The sequence below is a fragment of the Pseudophryne corroboree genome, chromosome 5 (genome assembly GCF_028390025.1).
Source record: "Pseudophryne corroboree isolate aPseCor3 chromosome 5, aPseCor3.hap2, whole genome shotgun sequence".
Classification (NCBI taxonomy): domain Eukaryota; kingdom Metazoa; phylum Chordata; class Amphibia; order Anura; family Myobatrachidae; genus Pseudophryne; species Pseudophryne corroboree.
The window spans coordinates 20,339,284-20,351,538 of record NC_086448.1 but is presented as its reverse complement, the minus strand read 5'-3'; the positions used below and the strand labels follow the sequence as shown (position 1 = coordinate 20,351,538).

At 45.6% G+C, this 12,255-nt stretch overlaps 1 protein-coding gene across 2 annotated transcripts in view; it reads left to right on the top strand.

Moving 5' to 3' along the window:
• The window catches only part of PTP4A3 (protein tyrosine phosphatase 4A3), a 94,846-nt gene that overhangs the window by 26,676 nt on the left and 55,915 nt on the right, over positions 1-12,255 (top strand). The window contains exon 1 of one of the 2 annotated variants that reach the window (XM_063921147.1): positions 3,040-3,163. The exons of the other annotated variant lie outside the window; for it this stretch is intronic. The gene's annotated coding sequence lies outside the window, so the exon portion shown is untranslated. Of the gene's footprint in view, positions 1-3,039; positions 3,164-12,255 lie in introns of those variants that run through there. 2 annotated transcript variants of the gene reach the window in all.

Genomic DNA, 12,255 nt, shown 5'->3' with positions numbered 1-12,255 from the left:
ATTGAGTCAACCGTGACTAGGTCGACAGGGCAAAAGGTCGACATGAGTTTTTCACAATTTTTTTTTTATTTTTATTTTTTTTTACCTTATTCATACTTAACGATCCACGGGGACTACGATTGGGAGCTCAGCGAGGCACCTTGTCTGAAACATGGTGAGTGGAGCGAGCCATGCGAGGGGACACTATGCACTAATCGGGGTTCCCGTCCACTGTACGGAGAAAACGACACCAACAAAACATAAACTCGTGGACCTTGCACACCACACCCGGCAGGAGACTGGTCATAGAGCCTGTTATCCGGTGCCGCAGCACGTCTTGCTGTACCTGGGCTCTATGGTAAATGCTAAAGTAGTGTAAAAGCATCTGGACATAAAAATCCAGCCACACGTATAAGATATTTGGGGCACGGGCTGTAATGAGGGGTATGGTCAGGATGTGACTGTAAGAGCTGGGGGCCAATTATGTCTGAGTTGGAATGATGTGATTGCTGGACGGAATTGGTGGGGGATGCTGCACCTTTCTTAATGGCTGAGATATGGGGGCGCATCAGAGTTGGTTATCGAAAGGATTTTAAACCATAGGGAATGATATAAATGAGATGTTTGATATAGATTCCATGTTGTATATGATTTTATATCTGTATGAATTTGGGACTTTGGCTTGGACACAACTGGGCAGGTTAGATTATGCCCTCTTCGTGGTTCGGTAATGGGAAGAGGGGGTACACGTTGCTTTGTTTGGGATATTTAATATCGGTTAACAATTTTACTAACTTACTGTACACTGCAACCGGAAATCTTTCCTTGCCGTAACTGGCCAACGTGTGCGGCACGCCGCCAGTCATTGAATTCTTCTTGTAATTGGGTGAAATTGTTATGTTACAATGCGGCCTACGCTCGATATAAAGGGGGTCATTCCGAGTTGATCGCTCGCTGCCGGTTTTTGCAGCGCAGCGAACAGGTTACTACTGTGCATGCCTATGCACCGCAATGCGCAGGCGCGTTGTACGGGTACAAAGCGGATCGTTGCTGGGCGGTGGATTTAACGAAGAATGCATTCGCACAGCCGATTGCAAGTAGATTGACAGGAAGAGGGCGTTTGTGGGTGGCAACTGACCGTTTTCTGGGAGTGTTTGGAATAACGCAGGCGTGTCCAGGCGTTTGCAGGGCGGGTGTCTGACGTCGGTTCCGGGACCGGACAGGCTGAAGTGATCGCAGCGGCTGAGTAAGTCCAGAGCTACTCGGAAACTGCAAAACACGTTTTTGTCCCGCTCGTCTGCACACGTGTTCGCACACACTTGCAAAGCGAAAATACACTCCCCCCGTGGGCGGCAACTATGCGTTTGCACAGCTGCTAAAAATAGCTAGCGAGCGATCAACTCTGAATGACCACCAAAGTTTCCACTGGAAAAGGTCATATGTAATGTATGCTATTAAAGGTTACTCACCGGTGAATATTGGATTATAGCCATAATATTCCAATTGTAAAGTGCAACGGAATTTGCTGTGCTATGTAAGAAACTGTTAATAAATAGTATATAAAGCCGCTAACACTTCTGTGTGGATTTGTTGATGCCGGCTAGCTATCGTTTGCATACTGCGCTGCTTTATGGTCTCTGAGATAAGACTTAATACTAAGACAACTTGGGTTGATCTGCTGGGGGGGGGGGGGGGGTCATTGATTAGGTGAAACACGAGGAGCGATGGACTGATGGGGAATATCCTGGCATAAGTGGTGGGTCTACTCTGAAGGCAGCAGAAGACCCCTACTCTTCTTCCCCTTGATACAGTCGCATTTTCCCTTGCCGAGTCGTCTTTTTGGCTCAAGTAGCAATTTTGATGGCCTCTGTATTTGTGTCTGGTTAGCACAGAACGCCGTACGCTAGCAGCCTCTATGTTGGCGCAGTGGTTTAATAAGCTTAGGAGGTAGTAGTGATGATTTGCTAATCTTGAATATTGCGTCATGTATGGACTGCTTCACTGCATATGTGCGTGCACCACACACACACACACACGCACGCACCTTAACATTTTTGTATGTAGACCTCTCTAATGAGCATTCAGTGATTGGTTGACAGCGTGGTGAACATGCCATGCTTTGCAGAAAAGCGCTGTGTGGATTCTTGCACAGGGCCTGTGATGTCACAGTAGCTTGAATGACTGCAGGAAATGCTTTATATCCAGTAAGAGGCTGTAAGGACATGGCTGCAGATGTGTGGGTGGAGCTTTAGCTGGCAATCACTGAGTGGGGGGTGAATCCCAGGTTAACTAGGCACAATGCAGAGGTTAAGACCCCATGGGGCTCTAGCCGACATGCTGTATTCCCCTTCCCCCATCTGTTTTCAAAAGAAATGGTCGCACATCAAAAAAGTTGAATTAGTCCAGTACCCCTCCATGCCCACTGGACCCTAGGCAGCAGACTAGGCAGTATAATGGATAGGGTTCAGCGTAGGATTTATTTAGGGCAGGGAGCGGAACACGGAAGAGGGCACACCCGCGTGGCCCCTTCTCTTACTCTGGGTGCGCGCCCAGCACTCCCGGAGAGGATGGGTTGACCCGCGCTGTCCCCAGACTGCGGATAGATGTTGTGCGCATTGCATCTATTCAGGCAGTGGTGCGAGCGCTCACCCCCAATGTTTCTGTTTTTTTATAATACATTTATTTGGCTTTGTTATTTAAACTTCATGTTTTAGATCTGGGAACAATTCCATTCTGCGCTCCTTTTAATTCCCAGCTCAGATAATCCCTAGAACGCCCAAACAGGCCTGTATCCCTAGCGATCGATGCAGCCATAAACGTTCACTGTCTGTATGCTTCAGCTGTGTACTTGACTGATCTTTATTTATATCGCATTGAAAACGCACACAGTTTAATTCCGCGCACTGGAACACGTCGGTCAGTACAGGGTAACCTCTTGTGTGGGTGAGCAGAGCTAAAATTACACACTGTCTTGGCAGCACGCTCTGCAGAGCGAGCTGTGTATGTGTGCGCGCTTCTATATTAGGCAGCCGGCGGAGCAAATCCATCTTCTTAATGATCGGTCTCTGTAGATGGAAACTGCAGGAATCCTACCGGCGCTGTTCTGTATCCTCATAGCGCTTGCACAGTGACAATACAGCGCTGTGCGACGCCTGGGAGTGACGCTGTGCATGAGGTTATACAGGTGAGATATACATGTCTATTATATACTGACTCACGTCGGTACTGCGATGGCCTGTGCTGATTAAAAACTGCCGTCATGACATTTCCCGTATATTCAGGAGTATTCGTGTACAACCGAGCCTTCACCTGTAGCCCCAGGTCATGTGTATGTATTGTAGCTTGTAACCCTTGTTTATAATGCCTGCTGACAGGTTATAACTGATCGGTACCTCTATCTGTAATATTTATAATTTCTTTTCACTTATTGCTGATATTAAAGGCTAGAGTGCGGCAGGGTTGGCCAACTGGGTAGATAAGTCTTGGGTGATATCCTAAAAGGTAGATCTAAGGGCACTTGGGGACGTTTGCTAGTAAGGAGTTCAGGAGGAGGTTACCTTGCCCCAGATCTTTGACATGTTCTCGCAAGGTGTGGTGTGGAGGTGCTTCTGGGTCCAATATAACTCTGGCTTTCAAAAGCTGAGCAATGTAACATACCCCTTTTTGGGCACGAGGGTCAAATGGTTTGGGGTTAGCGCACTGTAATTTTGTGCATTGCGGAGAAAGGAAACCAGTGATGGTTGGTCTGAACAATTTAGGAGTTGGAGGACTGAGGGGTGAGGTCCAGGAACTAAGTCTCAATATCTAACAGGAGATTGTGTTGCCTGTTCCAAAATTATTCAGCAAAAAATGTTCCTTAAGAATCGGTGTGATGATGAAATAAGAACATGCAATGATTCAGTAGCTTGTGGGACCACCTTATCTGCAATAACTTGAAGTAATTGCTCTGTGTCCAAGTCTCGTGTCTGGAATTCCATCCCCCTACTCTTTACAACATTGCTTTTGTTCATTGATGTACTGTAGATGCTCATGTGTTGACGCTTGGCTCTCTCAAGGCGCAGCAACATCTCAGTGGGGCTGAGGTCTGGACTTTTTGGCATGGTCCTACCAAAACTTTGATGCTTCTATTTCAAAAGCGAACTGTTGTAGATTTGCTGGGTTGTGTTGCATCCTAAACCCAGCTATATCCAATTTAATCGAACTTTTTGCTGCCCAACATATTTACCTCATGGTTCCCTCTAGAAGAGCTTGGTTTAAAGAGGAGTTAATTTGTGGTGAATTCATGAGTTGTGAAGTACTGTATCTGCAAACGAATGGCTCCTCCACCAATGTGCTTGGCATTTTGTTGTTTTGCCAAGATGGCTTAATCATGAAGCCTAAACCCCTCCACCTTGGTCTCCTCTATCCAGAGAACAGCATTGTGGAGATCTTCGTACAAATGCAACCATGCATACCTAAGCTATACGCTAATTATTTTATTTTTGGAGGGGCTTTCTTCTGTCTCCCGTCTTTTTCCAGTGGTTGAATCGTGAACCTTATTGACCATGTTGACAGAGGCCTACAGCTCCATCATGCATGTTGGTTTTGGGTTCTTTGTGATAGTGGTGGGGATTTTGGGGTAACTTTGCTGGGACCCCCAAACTTGGACAGACTGGTGGTGGTCTTCAGTGGACTCCGTACTGGTTTCCGCTGTGGACTGATGGACTTCAAACTCTTTCCAGACTGGAGACTAGTAACAATTGAGATCCTTAAGGAAGTCCTTACTCCCTGGCATGTGTTGGTAGCCCAAACCCAAATGAACCTCCCGAGTGAAAGCCAAAGCTCCTACCTTCTATGTTGGAAGCTTCTCCAGGCCGGATATATAACGGTGGAGGAAATTTTCTGCAGTTACATTTTGAGATTTGGTGGGGACTAGATCAGATTTGGCAAAAACAAATGTAAAAGTGAGCGTACTTTGCTACGTGACGCTTTATCTATACCAACATACATGTAAGGAAACCCTTGCACGTTACTTTACATCAGCCCTAATCGCCTATGCGTTGGGACACCACCGTAATTGTTACGGCATCCTAATGGTTCCATTGTATATGTTCATTGATTCAAGTTCTGAAACCTGATACAAAGTCATTGGCACTTTCATAAATGAAAACATGGTTACTGCTGCCATGGCAACTAGCACGCTGTTGTCACGGAGTGCTGTGGGATTATTTCTCTAGTGGATCCTGCTATGCACTCTGTCTTCTGCTCCCTCGGCTCCCACTGCTGCAATTTATGTAACTGATCTTCAGCAGGTCGTTCTGGCTGCTGAGAGGTCTCATTCTGTACTTGTGAGGGGTCGGTAGAGAGCATGTGGCTTTTGTTTTTTTGGGGGGGTTATTTTGTGTCCTCTTCAATACAGCAACAGATGATCTTAGATTGGTTAATGGATTAGATAACCCTTTACGCAGTAGAAACTTTTCTGGGTAATAAAACTGGAGACACATCGGACAGGCCAGCCGTCTGGATTGCGCAAGAAAATTTGTGTCCAGCTTAGCCACTTATCTAAAGGCCAAAATTAATAAATATATAAATATATATATAATTAGTCGTAGTTCCAGTTTCCTGGGGGGCACTCTCCTTCACAAATCACATCCAATCGTATTTTCTTAGATCATAATCGGCTTTATTGGGTCGACGTTTCGGCTCAACAAGCCAAGCCTTTATCAAGACAAGCCATACATATTTTCGTATTGCAAAAAAGTCATAACCTGTCCAAATAACAATCAGTCTCACGGGCCCAATCAGAAATTCACCACTAAAGTGCAATATGCAAATAAAGAAAGTGCCAAGAATAATACTACCAAGTATATAAGTATATATCTTGGATACCAGGTATGGTGAAGAAAAATAACCCAACAAGAACCAAAAGGGTACTAGTAACATACTTACTAGGATGAAATAACTCAACAGTACAACACTGTGATAAAACAGACGGCCAAGTCGGCATATGAGCCCTATTAGGGTGACAACAAATATATATTACAAGTTCCCAACATAATGAAAGTCAGGTATGATACTAGATAACACCTAAGTTCATCAAGATCAAGTTTAATAAAGAATTCTACTTACTTCACACATAATTCCCGGGCAATTATCCATACAGGGACACATCAGTCAATAAACCCTCTGTAATATGAGTAATGCATCATAAAAAACATCTCAAAGATAAACCAAACCTGATATAAAGCCAAAACAATCAGCACTATATTCATCAGGAGAGGACAATAGTAACTCTTACCACTGGAGGCAAAAGATGGACGTCCATTCAGTGTGACCGTGTGTTTCCTAAAGAGCACTGCATGCCTTATACGAGTACAAAACCGGAAGTGCAATCAGCCCAGGCAAACTGGTAAATCACCCTAGGAATATACTAAGTCCCCAATGAATATTCATATCCGCAGGGCCCACAGTACCGCCAGATCATATATAATACATAACGGAACCTATGAAGGGGAGCTCGTCCGAGCGGCGTGCGTTCCACTACCCGGAAGTCATGCGCCAGGTGCGTTCCACCAGCCGCAAGGACCCAACAGTCATTGCGGCCGGTGCTTAGCAACGCCGCACAGTGGGTCTATACCGCGATACAGGGAAAATAACCAGCGAGATGCATGCCACAGCAACATATAATCCCCGCGGTATAGGCTAAACAGATCTCACCATAAACAAACTATACTGGGAACACCCCCAGACCTTACACCGTGAACGGGAAAAGACCCACGGAGCGGGAATAAAGAATAACTCCCATAACCAGTCCACAAGATCCTAGATAAATATACATATTTTCAATCATAGTATGCATCAGATGTTATATATGCCAAAGGTCTCTTACCCATAGGCTAAAGGTACATATAGGTATACAAACATATATAGGTGTATCTAATCAGGCCCGTGAGTGTAGACTTACAATCAACATAAACAAATGACAACACAATACATAAATACATTGAGAACACACAATTAAAACAGTGATATAATCTGTATCAGAAAACACACAAGGACAATAATATCATGTATCCATGCCTGAAAGGAGGAAAATATCATGGACACATCACAAGAAAATGTTCATGGTGTTGTATTCATTAAGGCCCTTCGGGGCAACAGTATCAAGCATACTAATCCATTGGATCAGTATGCTTGATACTGTTGCCCCGAAGGGCCTTTCAGGCATGGATACATGATATTATTGTCCTTGACAAAAACACCCGCCGCGGTGTTGAAACGTTGGACTCGTCATGCTGTTTGTTTCATAAATTTCTATTTCACATCAAATCCGTGGAGTGCCGCCTGTTTCTGTGGAGAGGGGGTCAGTGGACTGTGGCTTCTGAAACTGCAGACACCCACATTGTGCATTCATCCAAGGAGGGCACCCCGGTCTGTATTCATGTATGTATGTATGTATGTATGTATGTGTGTGTGTATATATATATATATATATATATATATATATATATATATAATCTCACACACACACGAAAATAGCGTCCCTCCAGGTCTTGAGGAGGTAAAAATCTTCAATACATCACAAAACCAACGTTTCGGGGCCCGTAGCCCCTTTGTCAAGGTGTGACAAAGGGGCTACGGGCCCCCGAAACGTTGGTTTTGTGATGTTTTTTGAACCACACTAATTGAAGATTTTTACCACCTCAAGACCTGGAGTGACGCCATTTTCCTTTGATTGTTTATCCATACTGCTGTGGAGGGCACCCAGGCATTTTTATCTATATAAGGACCAGGAGTGCCGGGCATTACTATTGCTATATATACACTGCTCAAAAACATAAAGGGAACACTAAAATAACACATCCTAGATCTGAATGAATGAAATATTCTTATTAAATACTTTGTTCTTTACATAGTTGAATGTGCTGACAACAAAATCACACAAATTCTCAATGGAAATCAAATTTATTAACCCATGGAGGTCTGGATTTGGAGTCGCACTCAAAATTAAAGTAGAAAAACACACTACAGGCTGATCCAACTTTGATGTAATGTCCTTAAAACAAGTCAAAATGAGGCTCAGTAGTGGGTGTGGCCTCCACGTGCCTGTATGACCTCCCTACAACCCACATAAGTGGCTCAGGTAGTGCAGCTCATCCAGGATGGCACATCAATGCGAGCTGTGGCAAGAAGGTTTGCTGTGTCTGTCAGCGTAGTGTCCAGAGCATGGAGGCGCTACCAGGAGACAGGCCAGTACATCAGGAGACGTGGAGGAGGCCGTAGGAGGGCAACAACCCAGCAGCAGGACCGCTACCTCCGCCTTTGTGCAAGGAGGAACAAGAGGAGCACTGCCAGAGCCCTGCAAAATGACCTCCAGCAAGCCACAAATATGCATGTGTCTACTCAAATGATCAGAAACAGACTCCATGAGGGTGGTATGAGGGCCCGACGCCCACATGACGTTTGGCATTTGCCAGAGAACACCAAGTTGTATATTTACTAAGCTCCCGATTTTGACCGATTTGGTGTTTTTTCTTCAAAGTGTCATCTCGGGAATTTACTGAACCCAAACCTCGCAGTGATGAGGGCATTCGTATTTTTTTGGAAGTCAAAGAGAAAAAATACGAATGAATACACCATCGGTCAAATACGCCTGTTATTTGATACAACTCGGTAATTTACTAAAAATTGTAATTCACAAACACTGCCGTGAAAAAATACAAATTGTAAAAAAAAAAGCAGTTTTAAAATAGACCTGTTTTTTTTTCTTACTGTGTTCTGATAGGCATGGTACCAGCGGGCCCGTTTTTCCACTGCATGCTGGTACTTGTGGTTCTCCAAGTACCAGCTTGCGGGGGAGGCTTGCTGGGACTTGTAGTACTGCTACAAAAAACAATATTCTTATTTTTTCACTTGGCTATCAGCCCCCCATCCGCCACCCTTGGATGGGGGGTACAGCCTCGGGCTTCACCCCTGGCCCTTGGGTGGCTGGAGGGGGGGGGGGGGGGGCTTGATTTAAGGGGTCCCCACTCCTCCAGGGTACTCCGGCCAGGGGTGACTAGTTAGTGATTTAATGCCAGGGACCTATATAAAAGTGTCCCCCGGCTGTGGCATTATCTCTCTGACTAGTGGAGCCCGATGCTGGTTCAAAAAATACTGGGGACCCCTACGCTTTTTGTCCCCCGTATTTTTTGCACCAGGCGCAGAGCCCGGTGCTGGTTGTTTAAATATGGGGAAACCCCTGTCAATTTTTTCCCCATATTTTTACAACCAGGACCGGCTCAAAGAGCCCGAGGCTGGTTTTGCTTAGGGTGGGGGGACCCCACGCAAATTTTTTCTTGATGGATCTCTCAGATCCGGCCGAGATTCATTGTGTTAATGTCGGCAGTGTTTTACTATTCACTCCCGTAAAACACTGGCCGAAAATCCGAATGACATCGGAAAACTCGAAAATGCAGAATACGACAGCATAGTAAATGAGGCGTAAAAAATTCAAAAAGTTGCAATTTCACACATTCGATGTCATTCGTGTTTGAACTTTTAACCTCATTCAGAAAAATACGAATTTTAGTAAATATACCCCCAAGATTGGCAAATTCGCCACTGGCGCCCTGTGCTCTTCACAGATGAAAGCAGGTTCTCACTGAGCACATGTGACAGAGTCTGGAGACACCAAGGAGAACGTTCTGCTGCCTGCAACATCCTCCAGCATGACCGGTTTGGCAGTGGGTCAGTAATGGTGTGGGGTGGCATTTCTTTGGGGGGCCGCACAGACCTCCATGTGCTCGCCAGAGGTATCCTGACTGCCATTAGGTACCGAGATGAGATCCTCAGACCCCTTGTGAGACCATATGCTGGTGCGGTTGGCCCTGGGTTCCTCCTACTGCAAGACAATGCTAGACCTCATGTGGCTGGAGTGTGTCAGCAGTTCCTGCAAGACGAAGGCATTGATGCTATGGACTGGCCCGCCCGTTCCCCAGACCTGAACCCAATTGAGCACATCTGGGACATCATGTCTGGCTCCATCTACTAATGCCACGTTGCACCACAGACTGTCCAGGAGTTGGCGGATGCTTTAGTCCAGGTCTGGGAGGATATCCCTCAGGAGACCATCCGCCACCTCATCAGGAGCATGCCCAGGCGTTGTAGGGAGGTCATACAGGCACGTGGAGGCCACACACACTACTGAGCCTCATTTTGACTTGTTTTAAGGACATTACATCAAAGTTGGATCAGCCTGTAGTGTGTTTTTCCACTTTAATTTTGAGTGTGACTCCAAATCCAGACCTCCATGGGTTAATAAATTTGATTTCCATTGATAATTTTTGTTTGATTTTGTTGTCAGCACATTCAACTATGATTAGAACAAAGTATTTAATAAGAATATTTAATTCAAATCTAGGATGTCTTATTTTAGTGTTCCCTTTATTTTTTTGAGCAGTGTGTGTGTGTGTATATTAGTATATGTATGTATGTATGTATATGTGTGTATATATATATATGTATGTGTGTGTGTATATATATATATATTTCTGAGTGCCGCCTATATTGCTTTCTGTACATTGGACCCGTGGACAACAGGAACCTAGGAGGCCACCGGAACCATTAATAAATATATAGATTTTGTTTTTATTAAATTTTTTGTATATATGGAAATCATTTACTTGAGCAAATGTATATATGGAACCATCATTTAAGCACAGGTATAGTGTGATATTTTAATCATTGCCAAGGTGAATATCTAAAACGGAGTGAAGAAGGATTATTAGTGTGACTGGAGAGGGGGGAAATGGAGGAGGCGAGCGTCACACGGTCATAAAAGCATTGCAATAAATGAGGTTATAAGCAGTAGAAGTGATGTTGAGGCACCAGCATGGGCAAACATTGGCCCTGCGCTGTGCCAATGAGGTTACTGCTGAGGCATGTAACTTGCGCGTATCTTATTCTATGTATAACGGAGGAGAAGGGACTGTTCTGCTGATACGGACAGAGTTGTCCTGTTTGCAGTTGGCAGTGCAGCCCTCCTGTTAGGTTACCTGCTGCTGCAGGCACCATCTCTAAACTGAGCTTCCAGTGCCTGGAGTCGGGGTTATAGAGGAGGCCCCAGTGCATCCTGGGTCAGCCTAAACCTTTAGCCTGTTGGTGCCTCTGGATCAAGATCCACTCTACACCCCCGATGTTTCCCTGTGGATCCCAATGTAACCTGCTGCTGCAAATAAATGCTTTACAATTAAAATCATTGTGTAGCTTTTAAGCCTGTTCAAAAATTGTGAGAAAATAAGCACAATCTTCCCAACACAGCGTCCATGTGTCCTCCATTAATGGTCCCCGGTGTCGCTCATGTTGGTCATATGGGTGATCCTGCCTTTCTATGTTCAGACCAAGCGTGGAGGTACATACCAAGATGGCTGCTGCTCCACGGAGCATGGAGTCTGAGCGGGAGTTCTACGAATGTATAGGAGGAAGGGCTACCGCAGTGGTTCCCAAACTCAGGGCACCCAGGCGGTCCAGGTTTTAAGAATATCCATGCTTGAGCACCGAGTGTTAAATCACAATGAATTAGACTAATTTAGTCACCTGTGCTCAAACATGGATAGCCTTAAAACCTGACCCGTTGGGGTGCCTTGAAGACCTAGTTTTGGAACCGCTGAGCTATAGCATTCTGGGGTAAAACCTGACATGACTGCAGCGCACGGTTACCCAGTGAGACGTGTTGCCTGGGTCAGACCCCGCTGGGATGAAGGGTGTGCCCGCTTATCCGTCCCAGCCCCCTGGCTAGAAAGAAAGTTTCTGTCAATTTGTACATATGTTCCTCTGAGGATACGGATAGCGGGCCAGGGAGTGGTGTCCCGTCCTCTGCAGTAGTGAGATTGTGGTGGAAACTCCTCGTTCTGTCCCTGCTGCTAAGTGTTTCTTTATACGAGCTAGAACCTAGCGCCCGCGCGGCCTACTGATTGCGTACAAATGTTAATAGATACAGTAAGAAGTAATGACCAGGTTGTGCGATGGCCCAGCGGGAACTGGAGCCCTTACACCCTACAGTAGCCCTTTCCTGTGCGCCAGTTGTCCATGCCACCAGGTGTAGGTGGCGTAACCGCTGCCACCATTAGCGCACAGTCTGTTCCAGCAGCTCTCCGGCCCGGTGACCGCCTGCTCCCTTCCAGCCGGGCTTCCTGCGACTCTCTGCACTGCCATAGGAATTCCTGAGCCTGGAATACAATGGAGGCCACATTCCTCCCTTACTATGCTGCATACCAGATGTATGAATAAGTTATCTATGATGCCGGGGACGGCGCA